The sequence below is a fragment of the Dromaius novaehollandiae genome, chromosome 1 (genome assembly GCF_036370855.1).
Source record: "Dromaius novaehollandiae isolate bDroNov1 chromosome 1, bDroNov1.hap1, whole genome shotgun sequence".
Lineage (NCBI taxonomy): Eukaryota > Metazoa > Chordata > Aves > Casuariiformes > Dromaiidae > Dromaius > Dromaius novaehollandiae.
In genome coordinates this window covers 137,189,127-137,204,653 of record NC_088098.1, presented here as the reverse complement: position 1 = coordinate 137,204,653, position 15,527 = coordinate 137,189,127, and positions in this window count along the sequence as shown.

The following is a 15,527-nucleotide window of genomic DNA, read 5'->3' as shown; positions in this document are numbered from 1 at the left end:
ACATCATCTTCAAAGAACTTGCTAATATATATATTTTAAATTACGTTAATGAGTTCAGCCATTTTGCATCCTGCCTACTTTTTGGAAAGTATAGGCAAATTTCGATAGTATAATGGACACACTTTCCATCTGAGAGCCTGTAACAAAGCTAGGTTCATCAAAGAAGGACCATCAAAAGATATTTGGACAAAATGGTGAGTTTCTGAACTTGTTCATGGCTACTTCTTTTCTCTTTTTTTCAAAGTATCTTGCTGTTTGTTTAAAAATCCCACTAGAACAGTTTTTCTGGTAAACGGACAGAAAAAACTATATGGAGTTAGACAGGACATGCCTTAGGGCTAAGTTTTTACTATCTTTTGAGGCCAGCTTTAAAGCTGCCTTAGTGTCAGTGTGCTGCTCTGTGTGGGCTCATTCACGCTCAGCCACAGGCATCTTGGACATCACTTTTTTAAGTGTAGGCAAACCACTAGCATGCCTCTGAGACATGCAGTACTGACTCAATCAGAAGAGGCTGTGGGATCTAAATAGGTTGTGGTATCTCAACTCTTGCACAACTGGGTATGAGATGTGTTAAAGGAAAGCTGATGACTACTCCTGGTGAACAGTTCTGTAATTACTTAGAATCACAGAATTATTGACTAATGTAGGTTGGAAGAGACCTCTGGAGGTCATCTAATCCAACCCACTGCTCAGAGCAACTTTTCTCAGAGGTGAGGCTGACTGGACTGTATTTACCTGGATCCCCCTGCTTGCCTTTCCTGAAGATGGGTGAAGACTTGCTACAAAGAATACTGCTACCTAGCTCCTGGTGGCTAATACCTTAGTCAATATCTTAATTCATAAGAGCTTGCATTCTTTATAGGTCTTTCCATAGTGCAGACTGACTTCCATTAAAAAAAAAAAAATCCAACAAGGTTCTTGGCTGCGAATACAAGTTGGGTCAACAAATTGCACAGGATACCTATACATATGAAATAGTTCAGGCTGTTCCTGTCGTTGTTGCTCCTGGATATCATCCAACACTGATTTTTAGACAGTATGTTTCTCACTAGCACATCATTATTAGGTCCCTACAGAACGCCTTACAATCTTCTCTAGTCTTGCCAAATGAAATAATTTTCTGCCGTCTGTAAGTTTGTCTGCCTCACCATTTGCATCTTCTCTCAATGATTATAAGGATATTAAAGACTGTGGTTCTACCGTACATTGGTCTATCATGTTCCCTGAGGTGTTTTAAAAAATTATTTTAAATTTTTTTAACAAAATTAATGGATACTGAAATAAAGCTCTGTGATCTGTAATTCCTCAGATCCATACTACCTTTTTAGAACTAGAACAGTTGCTATCCTGCTGGCCTCCAATATAGCTGCTGATTTTAATGAGAGATTCATACTTTGTTAGCTGTTAAATCTTTTCTGTCTTGAGCATCTGCAGAGCTCTTGGATATGTACCAACCAGTCCTAGTGAGCTGTTGCTGTTTAGTTTGTCACTTTGTTCCAGTTTCTCTTCTTGTACTCTTCTTCATCTTGAGTTTTTGCTCATATACTATTTTTATTACTTGAAAATTTTGATTCTGAATTAATGAAAGTATAATTTCATAGTGACATGGTGGGAAGGGATTATTCAAATAATCCTTCCAGTTTATTTCCACTACTGTTTCTTTCTAGTTTATGCTCATCTAGTCTTGAAATTCACTGTTTCATTCAAGACTTCCTGCTTTAGTTGAATGTCATGTACCTTGTAGCTAGAAAATTTCATGGGTTTTCTGTTACGTGTTTGGATAGTTATTCTCCAAATATCCTCTTTGCTCTTCTGACTTCTTTCCTGCACTTTACCAGTAGTGGTTTGCTACTTTCCCTTTGATTTCACTTGGGTCAGATTTCTTTTTTCTGAAGGTGGCCAACTGCATTTTAGTAGATTTTTGAATTTTGCTACTTATCCAGCTAATTTCCTCAGCTCCTGGCTTATTTTTTTTATATATATAGTATATTTCTGTGAGTAATATAATTTTATCCATAACTCCTGAGGTTAAATTGTAGGGTATTTCCATTATGACAAGATGAATCCAGCTTTTAATAATGTTCTGGGGAAAACTCAACTAATCATGAAGTCTTTAGCTATCTAAAAACCCTGTTGCTCAGTCCAATAAAGGTGCTTCTGGTAATTAAGAATCAGTATGCACTTCATCAATGAAAATTGAAGTGGAAATAGCAGGAGATGAGGAAATGAAAGATTTTCCAGCATGAAATGTTTAAAGCAGTAGCCCTGATGTCAACTTTAACAACTCCTACAGACAGCAAAAAATTCAAAGTAATTGACCATGGCCTTTAAGGTGAAGGATGAACACTGGAGCAGGTGGGAAGGAACAGGGGGGAAGGAACTCAAACCACACAGACACAAAAACAGTTTCTGGATTTATAGATTGCTAGAGGGTACTCAAGGTGGTGGTCTTGTTCAATTTCTATAAAACTTTCTATGTGAACTTCTTCATCTAGATGGAGAACCAGTAATGCCAGTGATATAGTGACCCTACAGCGTACAATATCAGATAACCTTTCTAAAGATTACTGATGACCTTTTGTTATAATTACTCAAAATCCCTATACACTTCTGATTTTTAAGAGTAAAGAAACCTTGTATTTTTACCTAGAAGACAATAGTTTAGCAACTTCAACCCTAGATGAACAGATCTATTTTTCTATCTTTGTGATTCCTGACAATAACAGAAGCCCACAAGGACTTCTTTATTCATAATCTACAGGTTTCTCTACCCTACAGCAATTCTGAGTACATAACAAATTAGTTTCTGAGCCAGATGTAGTAAGGAGATATATTTAGAATAAAATTAAATAGCCAAGTCTGAAAAATAAGCAGGCTATCACTTTCTTTCTCTCCCCATTTCCATCACAGTATGATGAATCATAAATTGTTACCTTTATTTCTCTTGGAAAGTCATTTGTAACTACAAATCCAACCAGTTATAACAAAAAAACAATTCATTCCCCCTACTAGCCTTTAATTCTACTTGCTTCTCTGCCACTGTCTCTCAGCTGAAAAATAAAGCCAGTGGAGAAAGCTACAGAGATCTTGGCTATTTAAAAATTTGTTTTAGTTCTGAATAAGTTGAGAAAAAGAAATTTGTCACTTTCCATGAAGAAGGATTCATGTGCTAGGACTGCATTCCTGGATACCCTTTGAAATGGGGGCTGCTATGCATCAGCAAACCCTGGGGAATGGAAATCAGTCTTGTAGGTCTTCTAGACTAGTCGAGTTGGGTTGGTGTCTGGCAAAATGTGAGCTAGGTCTGCATTTGAACTCTGCACAGATTGCACTGTAAGTTTACTGTAGTCACACTGGCTAGTAACAAAAAGGTTAACTTTTTGAACTGTTAAACATCAGTGAAAGCGCATTTTGTCTTATTGCTTCCTGAGTCTATTAGCAAGTCAGAATCCTGAAATGTTGATGCTTTGTGGTGCTCGGCTTCATTCATTAACTGCTTTGACCGTGCTCAGGACCACAGTCTGGGCCTCAGGAGTTTCCTCGACTGCTTTCTGGTGGTCAGTTACTCCAGCACACTTGCCACCATGCTGGGTCTGGTAATGCTGGGCTATGCGATGCCTGTGAGGTGCTGTCCTGCCTTGTAAGTAGTGCAAAAGCTAAATCATCTCACAGACAGTCAGAGAGTGGTGGTTGTACTGGAAGGACGGATGCTCCAGTATTTGTTATGTTGCATCTGCCACCCTCACATACATGTGAGCTACCATTCAGCTCTGGGAGCGCACAGAGGGAATGGTCTCAGAGCTCACGAGAAACTGGAGACTGTATTTGTAGCCAATCACTGTACACGCTACAGAACGTGGAAACCTGCTTTGCACCCCAGCTTGCTCAGATACATTCCTTCTTCTGGAAAATAGTATTTACTAATGTTTTTTGCTGAATCTAGAGCTTGTAGAAATGGAAGCACAGTCAAGAAGGGAATCTGGGTAGTGTTTTTTTCCAAGTACAATTGGAAATTCTCCAGAAAAACAGTTTTTATTAATTTTCTTGCTGATGATTCAAAAAGGATACTGACCACAAGAGCAGGTTGATTTTGATTTTCTCATTTGTAAAAATATTTCAAGAAATTGTTTGAAATGGCACTCTTCCTGCTCTTACATACCTAAGTGAAAAGTTTCCTTATTAATTTTGAAATAGTATTGTTATACACAAACATTAAAAAATGCTAATTGAAACAGAATCTTCATAGACTGTTTCCTCCCCCCCCCCCCCCCCCCCCGATTATTGGTTGGTCGAAATTAAGCATTTTGACCATTTTTTCCAACCAGGAAATGACTGCTTTCCTTCCCAGTATCCTATTTCTTCTTCTTTACTAATGCAATCACACAGCTCTCCTTTCACAGACTTTGCAGTCTGATATGTGGATCAGAGAACAAGCAGAACAACTTCTTTGTTTTAGGTGAAATCTTTTCTTGAGTTCTTTTCTGGACTGTGATGGATGAAATGAATTACGATTACTATGATTTTCATTGCTAAGGCAAATAAGCAGAAAATATTACAATGGTTACAATCTTTCAAGCTAACATTAGTGCTAGAAGCATAACTTTTAAAGTTCCTGACTTAATTATTCTGTGTGACCACTGCATTAATACTATTTTTGCACATTTAATGGTCTAGGTCTGTGAAAAACTAAAAGGTACCTATGAACAACCTGCTAGCATGTCTTGAATGCCTCATGCAGTACCGTGTTTCTGCATGACACCATTGTGTTCTCAGGCAATGTGAGTCCCCAGGGGGCAAGGAACACCTGCTTTGTAGTGGAAGGAGAACAACAGGCTGTGTTTTTTGTGGAAAGAAGGAGAGATGTGGAGAACTGAACTTCTCTGTTAGAATACACATGTGGGTGCTGCATCTTTCTACAACTGTTAGTTGAATGAACATCTGATTCTCCAATGAATATTTCCAGTCTCATTGAATTTGATTCATCAGGCTTGGACTGCCTATTAGTTTAACCATTTATACAATATTTTATATTATTATTATTTTATATATAAAGAAATATTTCAAAGCAGCTTGGTTTTGCACATATGACTCAGTAAGGGCTACTTGTTTGCAAGTTTCCGGTATTAAATGTAGGCTGTCATGTCATTCTTAAGGTGGACAACGAAAAAAGAAGGTCAGTAGTATTGTTCAATGCTTAGTATTGCCGAGCATTAGCTTTGAAAAGGAACTATCTCTTTTATGATTTTGAAATTTCAATATTGGAAATACATAAGACCAAGTTCCCTCCTCCACTAAACATCCTGTCCCCCATGGCATTTAATTTCAAGCCTCGCTACTGTAAACATGTTCCAATGACTTGTCCTCTGAGTAACCAAAACGAACAGGCTACTTCACACTACTATCCATCTTTTAAGATGTGTGTGGCCACATCTCCTAAGAAATAGGGTATCCATTTTCAGCCTGAATACTATGTCAAGAGGAATTCCCCAGACTCTCCTATGCTTCTTGTAAACTGATTCTTTTATTGATTCATTATTCTCTGAATGTAAAGCATTTCTTGCCAAGGGGAAGAAGCACTGTATCTAAATGCCTCTTGGAAGCTAAAGGGAATTTCCTGCCATATGACCTGTTCACTCGTTCACCCAAAATAATTCTTAAACCTAAATTTAAAATGTTCATAAAAGTGATGATTCAGAGTTTCCCTGATGACCTTTACATGATGCATGCAGTTGGAGGGCATGATGTGAACTGGAAATGTTTCTGTTGCTTTACCAAAGCTCTACATTTTTGAGTCCTAATGTTTTGCATTTAGACATTGCTGTACAACTTACAAAGAAGTTTACTGTGGCCACCATTTCAAGAGCGTATTTTTGGCTTCGTAGTATAACCAAGATGCGTTTTACTTGAAATCAAACAGCCTGAACTCCCAATGCTTTTTGCAACCTGTGCAGCCATTTTAAACTGGTGAAATACTATGTGAGAGTTTGCCAAGTCAGAATGGACCAATGGAGTAATATCTGTACAAACCTGCCCAAGAGAAAAGTCAGGCCCTTAATTTCATGCTTTTCAGACCTCTCTCGTGATTGTGCTGCTTTCTAAAGGTGTGATACGGATAATGTAAAGAACTCTGTAAGTAAAAGAAGATCTCGTCGTCAACCCATTTGAATAGTATACCTCATGTCTGACCCTGTGTCTGCCCTATCATTGCCCTGATGTGACTTAGGCAATACTTAAGCCCTCATCTAGGTTTATATTGAATTCTGACTTACACCAACAAAGCTTCAAGGAGAAAAAAAGGCAAGTCTTAGGAGAAACAGGAGTAAACTACTAGAGGCCAGGCTGGCTTTACTTACTGAAACTCCATTTCAGAGAAAGAAAATTGGTGCAAGCCAAAAAAGAAGCTGACACAGTTGCTAGTTATTTGCTTTTTCCACACAATGGATCAACCTGGACATGCAGAATTGAAGCTAAAAACAAAGATAAATCCACACTGAGCCATTCTATCCATTCAGATTCTGAATTAGTAGAAAACATCACAGAGAACATGCTATTAAAAATCAAGCCAAAATTAATGCTGATAAATATGTGATCAGAGAAAGAGCGAGTCCCCAGATAAAAAATTAATAATGGCTGAATGGGCTTAACATATTTCTTTTGATTCATGGGAGCATGGTTATAGCATGGGGAAATGCCATTGCTTTCAGATGAAACAAATGGCTCTGTATAGACTATTGAAAGCAACAGATGTTCTGTAAACCAGTATTTCCACAAAGGGACAGTCTTGGAAGTATTTTGTAAACAGCCTAGCTTAAAATTTAATACATGCACTTTGAGGATGGCTCCATGACAGAAGCTTGTACAGATGGGTCTGGAAAGCTGTGCAAAGCAAAGGGCACCTAACTAAATTCATGAAGCCTCACACAGCCTACTTTGTTATTGTTTGAAAAAGAAAGTCTGAGTGCATTTGCCTATGCTTGTTCGTTTGTGTGTTTCTCTTCCTCTCTGTATACATATAGATATGAGAGGATGACAAGTTTCTCTTCAAAATATTTGAAAACACTTGTTATTAGTCAGTAGATATATATAATTTTCTAAAATTGCATTTCCCCCATTTGACTTGTTTTGTGAAGTAATTTTTGCTTAATTAATGAATTTGTGAATGGATACTCAAAGCCAACATGATTGAAAAGGAACTGGAAAACAGGTGTTATTGTGAAGCTGTTATACCAGCTTAGTTCTCAGGGTGTGTCCCCTAGATGTGCTTCCTGGAGGGTGCAGCTTGTGAAGGTACATCAAAGCACCATGAGATCCTTGGTGACTGAGCATTTTCTGGTGGTTCATAAAAAGAAGTAGTAAAAGAGAGGTGTTTTCTGAGGGGGAATCTACTTTGATGTACATGTGTCAGGTATGTAGCAGATACATGTGCATCTCAGGTATCTACCTCCTGCCAGCTCTGCCTCTTGCTGTCAGGGTGCAGCAAGGGCCAGCTGATCCTCAAGGATGTGAAGCTGGGATGCAAGAGCGACCTCAGTGCAGGCTGTGCCTTGCTGACAGGGCGCTGTCCTGCAGGGTCTGCATGCAGCAGGCAGAGTCAGGGCTAGTAGTGGGGTTTACTGACAGCCCCTGGCACCGCAAGCAATGAGCTGGGTCCAGGGTCCCTCCAGGGACTCCAGCTGGGAGTAGAAGGAGATGGGGCTGGGACAGGGCTGGAGACAAACCTACAGCATACGTCCAAGGGTCCTTCCAGGAGATGACCTGCAGACAACGTAGGGCTGAGGTCCACTCAGGAGGCAGAACCAGAGACTGGGCTGGAGACCTGCACCACTACGGTGTCACAGGGCAGGGACTGACAGCCCTGGGCTGGGCTGAAATAGGGGTCTGGGGCTGGGCAGGGTGATGGTGGGGGTCCCTGGCCCTGCTGGTGCCCTAAGAGCCCTGACACTTGCTGTATCACTGCTTGCTTTTCAAAATCAGAGGGCTGTAAGGATGCTCTTCAGCTAACACAAAGCAGAATCACTGGACATATTTCTCATGCTTTCTCTTGGAATTTACCTTGTTTTTAACTGTGGACAGAGCAGTATGTAAACCTTTGATGTGGTTTCAATGGTATTTTGTCCTTCATCTTCTCTCTTACCTGTGCAGAATAGAGACTGTTCCCCCCCACCTCAAACCCTGCTGCAGCAAAACCAACATACCTCTAAGTCCATCAGGTGAAAGCCTAGCAGGCCACTGCGTTAGCAAGGCACACTAAGAGGTCCTCTTGGCTCTCACTGCAGCTAGTGTGGCATTGCCACATGATGGGAGATCTGCTATTATAAAGATTGCCTCAACGTCCTGATATACAAGATGCTTTTCCGATACCTGTTGAATGAGTTCACCTGGGATGTCAAGACAAACCTGCATTTCTTCATTTTACACGTTGGCTGTTATGACCCCAGGAGATCTGGCAGCTTTATGTCATAAGGATTTTTGTGACTTCCCATCATCCACACCATAAGAGTCATTATCATAACCAAGAACTTCCATCTGGCATACAGCATCAAGAGGGAAAGTGCTTAAAAACTCTTAAGTTGCCCGTTACCAACAAATGCCCCATTGGAAAAAAAAGAATAAGTCTCTACTTTTTATGTTTTTTTCAGATTTTCTTTTGACTTCTCATTCGCAAGACTGAATGTCATGAAGTTTTGCACAGACTATGCACCTTATTTTTCTCCTAAAGGCACTTCTCTTTAGTGAAACAGAAGAAATTGTTGAAACAATATACTTTCGAAGACAGTGATCTTTTGATTGCCTATTTCAGTAGTTATCACCATGGACAGTCAAGTGTTCAGGCAGCATCCTGCTCTGCTTGTATACATATATGACTCAAAGGTCAAGATTTAGGAGGGCTCTTTAGCATATGCTTTAAACAGGAGAAATAGTCTGTTAATTGACACTACACACAAGCATGCACTTACCTGGCCTTAAAGCTGGAGTTAATGCTTTCTTTATTGAGATGGACATAAGCCATACTTTTAATCCCCCTGAATAAGTGGGCTTTAAGAATGTACTTATTTGCCTTTCCAGTTCTTCCCAGAGCTGGAGCCTTTGAAAATAAATGTTATTGACTTGGGAGCCAAGGAAGTAGCAAAGGCTTATTTATGAAGCTTATTTACTTGTGAAGTAGGTGGAGGAAAAATACCAGCCTGTTTCAGTGAACCTGGCTATGGTACTTACGTAATATTGCTAGAATGCCAGTGAGGTGATGCACAGGCCAAAAAAAAAAGGTTAAACTAACCAAAATATACATCAAAAAGCACTTTTTCCGTTTCCAGAAAAATGTCGTTTGAGATGTATTTGTGTGGATCAAGAAAGATGTTGCTCTGGCCCTTAGGTAACACATGCAGTAGTGGCATATTACTTCCAGGGATAGCTCTGACAATAGCTGTGCTAGAGCCTTTCTCCTTCAAAGATAGTAATTTGCATTGGATTCAGATAAGATTGCATCCTGAATGCAAATATGATCATAATTAATACAAGGAAGGGAGGGGCATAATAGTGCACTATTATGGTTATACTGTAAAATCCATTAGGTTTAAAGGACGATCCTGACAGAAATAGCTTGCCTTCTTAAACAGCACTAATGAAAAAAGGAGGACAAGTCATTGATAAACTGCCACCACCCCAATGTCCTTGCAATATATTAGCCTGAAATAGCACATTGGTGATGTATAAATCTATGGAACTACAATGGGGAAACATGAAGGGTACAAAAGCGCGCATATCCAAGGGCATTTCCATTATGCAACCCACTACCGTGAGTCAGTAGACTTAATACATTATGTCACTGTCTGATAATTAAAAGGGGAGGGTTACTGAGGATTTTTGGCTTTATTGATTTATCAAGGAATCAATAGAAAAATTAGCATATTAAGCATTCTGAGATTTGAAATAATGCTTCTTATAGTCTCTGCATTAGAGTCTCAATAGCCAGAGCAAAGTTTCAGTTTTGTTTAACAGGATCAGCAGAGACTGTTCCAGCTCCTGTTGAAGTCAGTGGCAAAACTGCAGATGCTGGAGCAAGCTTTCATGGGAGGATGCAGAGGTTGATGTCACTATCTACATCTCTCCTCCCCAGAGGACAAGTGACCTTAATTATGGGCCAGGAATCTTAGCACTAACCCAGAAGATGTTGCCAGCTGCTGCCCTAAATCTTGCCCAGGAGCCTCAAGAAGAGACAACCTGCCTGTGTGTCTGTCCCAGTGATTCCTGGTACCACGACTCCTCGTAGTGCCTGCTAACATTAGCCTTCCTGGTCTAGTGATGCTTGCTAGATCTGCTCTGTGCTCACTGGTCCCTGCTAGCCCAAATCTTAATCCTCTGGGCAAGAGGCTTAGACCAGGGCTGATGCCATGTGGGGCCACTTAAGGAAGGCACTGCTGTCATCAGAGGTGCTTTTGATGGCCTGGTCTGCCTTAGTGACTTCTGCAATGTGCATGTCCCTGGAATGAACACAGATGCTCTTGATTTGGCAGTGGTCACAGCCAGCCCTATGCACTAAATGAAGAATGAACAGATTGCAGAGGCCCTGCTGTCAGCTGAATGGCAGGGCTGTGACCTTGGTGGCAGACTGATGTGGGGTTTTGGCGTTAGCCACAGGAGAGATATGTATGAGTAAGAAATTAATTGCTGGCCCCAGCATATGCCATATACTTTATTTATTAATAACTACTAATACTTGGTAACACTAATTAGAATAACACTAGTTTTTAATAAATTTCTTAAAATTTGAAATAAAATAAATTTTAGATTAAATTAAAATCTTATAGAAGCTGGTAAGCCCTTATATATGCCACTAATTCAAAGGATTCCATATAAACAAAGGCTCAAAACTGCAGTCTGAAGAGCACATATGATTTAATGGTTTCTAGGTATTATTAGTTTTCCCACTGAGCAAAGATGTAATTAGTCCCTAATCCCCTCAGAGTACGGTTTGCTTTGAATTTACACTATTTAATAATATCAATTGATTATGTTTTTAGCTGTGTTCTATATCTGTAATTCTGATCAAGAATGGAATGAGCCTGCACCAACAGGTTAATCCCTGGGATGACTTTGTTTCTCATTTCTGCCTCTGTTTTCTGTGACAGAAGGCTCATCCTGGCACATCTTGATTGTTTGGGCAGTGTCCCAGTGGAATTTAACTGGACTAGTTGCATAACTGAAGTGGACACCGTTTGGTCCAGTCAGATCCATGTGTGCATTCAACTTGAAGCATAAAGATTCACCATTTTAGTACGTGCCTGACTTTTTAAAATTTCTGGGAACCGAGACAATGAACTCTCCAGCCTATTTTGTGTTTTGCAGCAACTTGTATTCACAATTCTGCCAGTCGTGAGTAAGGGAACATCTCTGAATTCCACCAGCTGCTTAAACATCATTTGTTTTCCTAGCCCTCTAGCCTTTGGACTGGCCTTTTCAGTATTTGGTTTTTAAAATCTTGTTTGTGTGCTACAAGGCATTCCAGATTCTCTGCAAAAATAGGTAGGTAAGTGCTTGTCAACAGGAATAAAAGAACAAGGAGTGGCCAGGTTCCCTGACACATGAAACACGCAGGCTTGTGAAAGTGTTTTATTAGTGATGCTCACAAGCAAATGAATAGCAATCAAGCCAGGCTGACAACTTAAAATTTGCAGAATGGTGTACAATATCTAAGGAAAAGTGAGATCATAAGATGCCAGCTGTAAACAAGGGGCTAATGCTACTGAAACACACAAGAACTAATTTAAGAAAGGCCCAAATCATCTCTGCTTCAAGATAGTGAAACTGTCTATTTGTTTCTGTGATGGTGTATAAAGTCTTTTTCTTTGATCCCACAGTTGAAATTATACTGTAACTTTTCTCTGCTGTGATGGTGGCCTTTTGAAAAATTGTAGCTCGTATTCATTTTGAATTCAACATTTCACTTTACCATGTGTCCCTTCCTCTGCTGTCAACACTCTTGCCTTTCTCATGGCTTATAAGCATTATTTTACTTTTTTTGTGCCACTTCTCACATAAGGCCTTTGGTACATACTGTGATGGCAGAAACTTCTTCACAAAGCAGGGTCAAAAGTCAAATGGAGCTGTGAGGCATAGCACTGACAAGACTCACTATCCATGCTGCTATAAATTACAAAAGGAAGTCTCAAGCTTTTTTCTCAGTCCTGTCCCTATACGCGTTGGAGAACTGCTGGTTCAGTGAACTCCTAATCCCCTTAGCCTCTGGGGGTGCAAGGAGAAGGGAAAGGAGAAGTAGATATTTCCCAGGTTCAGAACTACTAGGTATGACATTACTTATTATCTCCAAGGAATAGGATTTTCACTTTTTAAAAAAAAATCACAGTCAGGTAGAGCATTTTAAAATTAACTGTCACTGCAATATTCCACTCCAACACAGGGAAAAATTAAGGATCTCTGGAAAGGTCCAGGGTTAACCTTCTAAGTGGTAAGCATCAATGTAACTAAGAGGTTAGGCGGCAGACACCAATCCTAACAACTGTAGATTTCTCAGTGAAAGAAAGGCTTTAGGCTGGCTTTAGGAGCAATTTAAAGATCCAGCCTGTGAAACATATGGTGAGAATTAGCTTCTATTTGCAGCTAGATTTATACATATATGTGCATGCATCCTTTGGAAAGCCATGTCTGTGTGCACTATCTTGCTGATGGAAAAATGCGATGGGGATTTTTTTCATGTTGCATTTCAAGTTCAAGATGGGTTGATAGTCTTGTGGCTGAAGGTGGTATTGTAGGATGCCTTCTGGTAGACTGAATACCACCAGCCATCATAAGGAACATTTCCATGTGATATTTCTCAGGAAAGAATTGTGCATATGGCCCCAAACTAAATGGTCATGAAAACCTGTGGGGGGATGCTCCACACACACACATTTGATGCCAGTCACAAGCAGTCTGCATTTCTGTGTTTTGTGGCAAGCCCTGAATATGGACTAAAGCTCCAAAAGGGAGGATGCCGAGACGCTGAGATAAGGCCTGCTTGAGCTCCAGGACATTGAGAAACAAAAGCCTTCTCTCACCGCTGGGGCAGTGTTAATCACTGTAAACTGGACCATCACTGCAAGAGTAAAGCAGTCATTCACAGTCACACAGACTCCTTTCTCCAGTGCTGAAGAGTGCTCAAGGCAGCTAGCCTGCCAATGGGTTGTGTCCTCCCCCCACCCCCATGGCTGTGGGTGCGATCTCATAACAAGGACGGGGGACAGTTGAACCCTGCAGCAGCCAAGAGCTAGGGACTGTGACTGCATGCAGAGAACTGCAACCGGCCTAGCGACTTCACCTCCACCTTGCCCTAAGGGATATAAATAAGTCGGCCCCGGAGGCCATCTTGTGCCCTTCGTAGGTGACAGCGGGTCTGCCAACTTGTGAATCCCCTCGGGACAGGGACGTCCTCCCTCAGCTACTGCCCTGGGATTGAGTGTACGTTGGCTGCTGAGGCAACGCGTGGGCAAGACCAATCAGAATTGGAAAATAAGTATTCTAGTTGAGCTAAGTTTCTGTTAATAAGAATTGTTGCTTTGTACCATTGTGACTTGTGTAGTAAATTTAGATCTTTAAAATAAGTTGTGGAGTCATGCAGTAAATCTCCTTCTCCCCCTCCTTCCCTTCCTTGCACCACACGCAACCCACACGGTCCAGGACTGTAAAGATAGTCAGTCAGTCATCCCGTGACAAAACCTATGGAAGGGAGGAGAAGACCAAAGATTTTCTGAAATCTGTGATAAGGTTATGCTGTGAATACAGGCAGAAGAGGAGAAGGCAGAAGAGGAAGCCTGGAAGTGGAAAGCTGAATTCAAGATGTGAGTTTGGGGGAAGACTGAAGAGGAGGAGATTTAAGCTGTCACAGACATGTACGTGGAAGTCAATAGGTGTCATGCCATTTGCTTCAGCAGTTGGAGATACAAGGCCTGGGGGGAAAGAAGCTATTCAGCGAGGGAAGGTACCTGCAGAAGATACCTCTTTCATGACACAGGGCTGAGGAGAGGCACAACCAACCAGCTGCTGTAGGAGCCAGGCTTTTGAATCCTCACCTTCTCAATCAAAAAGAATCTCAATATCCTTGGTTTCCTTCAGAGAAAGAAATGAAGGCCTGGAAAGGTGAAAGGTGGAGAAAAATAAAGTTTGTTGATTTCTCATAGAACAGAGGAGCTCAAGTATAATTTTGCAAAGCAGCAGTTTTAAGAGCTCAGCAGGACTAAGCACTCTGGCCCTCAGGGCACCATATCTCTACTATAGTTATGCACAGATGCTCTCCCTGTCACTCAGGCTCGCAAAGCTAGACAGCAGGCCTGGCATATGTACAAACGCCTGTACTCTGATTATTTAAATATAAACTTAGAGGGTTTTGTGTACTGAAGGCTGCAAACCTGCTCTGCGCTACCACCATGTTTTGAAATGGAAGAAAAGTCATCTTGTTGAGATCCCAGTGTTCTTGGAGGCTGACTGCCCGGGGGAGCATTGCAGATGGCCCTTGTCATCTGTGAGGGGATGAACCAGCTCCCCAGCACAGACATGACGATGCCTTTGTCTCTTCCACAGGAAGCTGAGTCCTTGACATGGAGCAACTTCAGCTTGGTTTGATTGCCATGAGATGTTGCATCTCATTTAAACCAATGGACTGCTTGTGCAGGTGCTGTAAGTAGAAGAGTTCTGCTCTTACTTATTTTCTTTCTTTTTTTGTTCTTGAAATAGTCTTAGGTAGACGAGCCTTTATGCTTTACCCTCCTGTGTATACAGGTAATCTTACAAGTGCAATCATACATTTAGTGGACAGAAAGTGCAATGTATCAGTCATTCCTCTTGCTAGTCTTCATTTACTGCATTGAGTGAAAGGAAAAATATGTGTTAATGGCACACTGTGTGGAAAAAAGTTGGCTTTTTGGCCAAAGTATTCCTTTTCTGAGGAAGGAGCACTGCAGTTACCATATGAAATACTCTGTAATCCAGAGGAATCTCACAGATCTCAGCTTATCCCTTGTCTTTCAAAATATTGTACATGTAAATCATCTGCATGAGATATGTGTGATTCAGCTTGTGGTTGAACTTGTTCCTTACCTTGTCAGTTACAATATGGACAGCTTCCAGAACAATAAATATATTCCAAAGTGGATATTCCACAAATAATGCAAGAAACTCTGACGTGCTGAAATTTGACAAGAGACATCACTTCCACTAAAAATAGGGTTTATAAGAATAAGCACAGAGGGAGCACGTTATATATATTCAGTCAGACACTTTCCTGAATGACTGAGTCTTCTCTGATATGTCTCATAAACACATTTTATTTTATATATGTAATGATGTGTGGCACAACCCTGGTAAATAGGCAGACTGTGTTTTTTCTTTTGCAAAAATCTGATTTCAGTTATTATGCTTGGGATTATAATTTCAAAACAGGGCTTTATGTGATTTTGCAGAAGTCCTGCTCGGCTGAGATTTACAGAGCAAGGCATTGTACAGTGTTCTGTCATGAGCACAAAAATCCACCACGT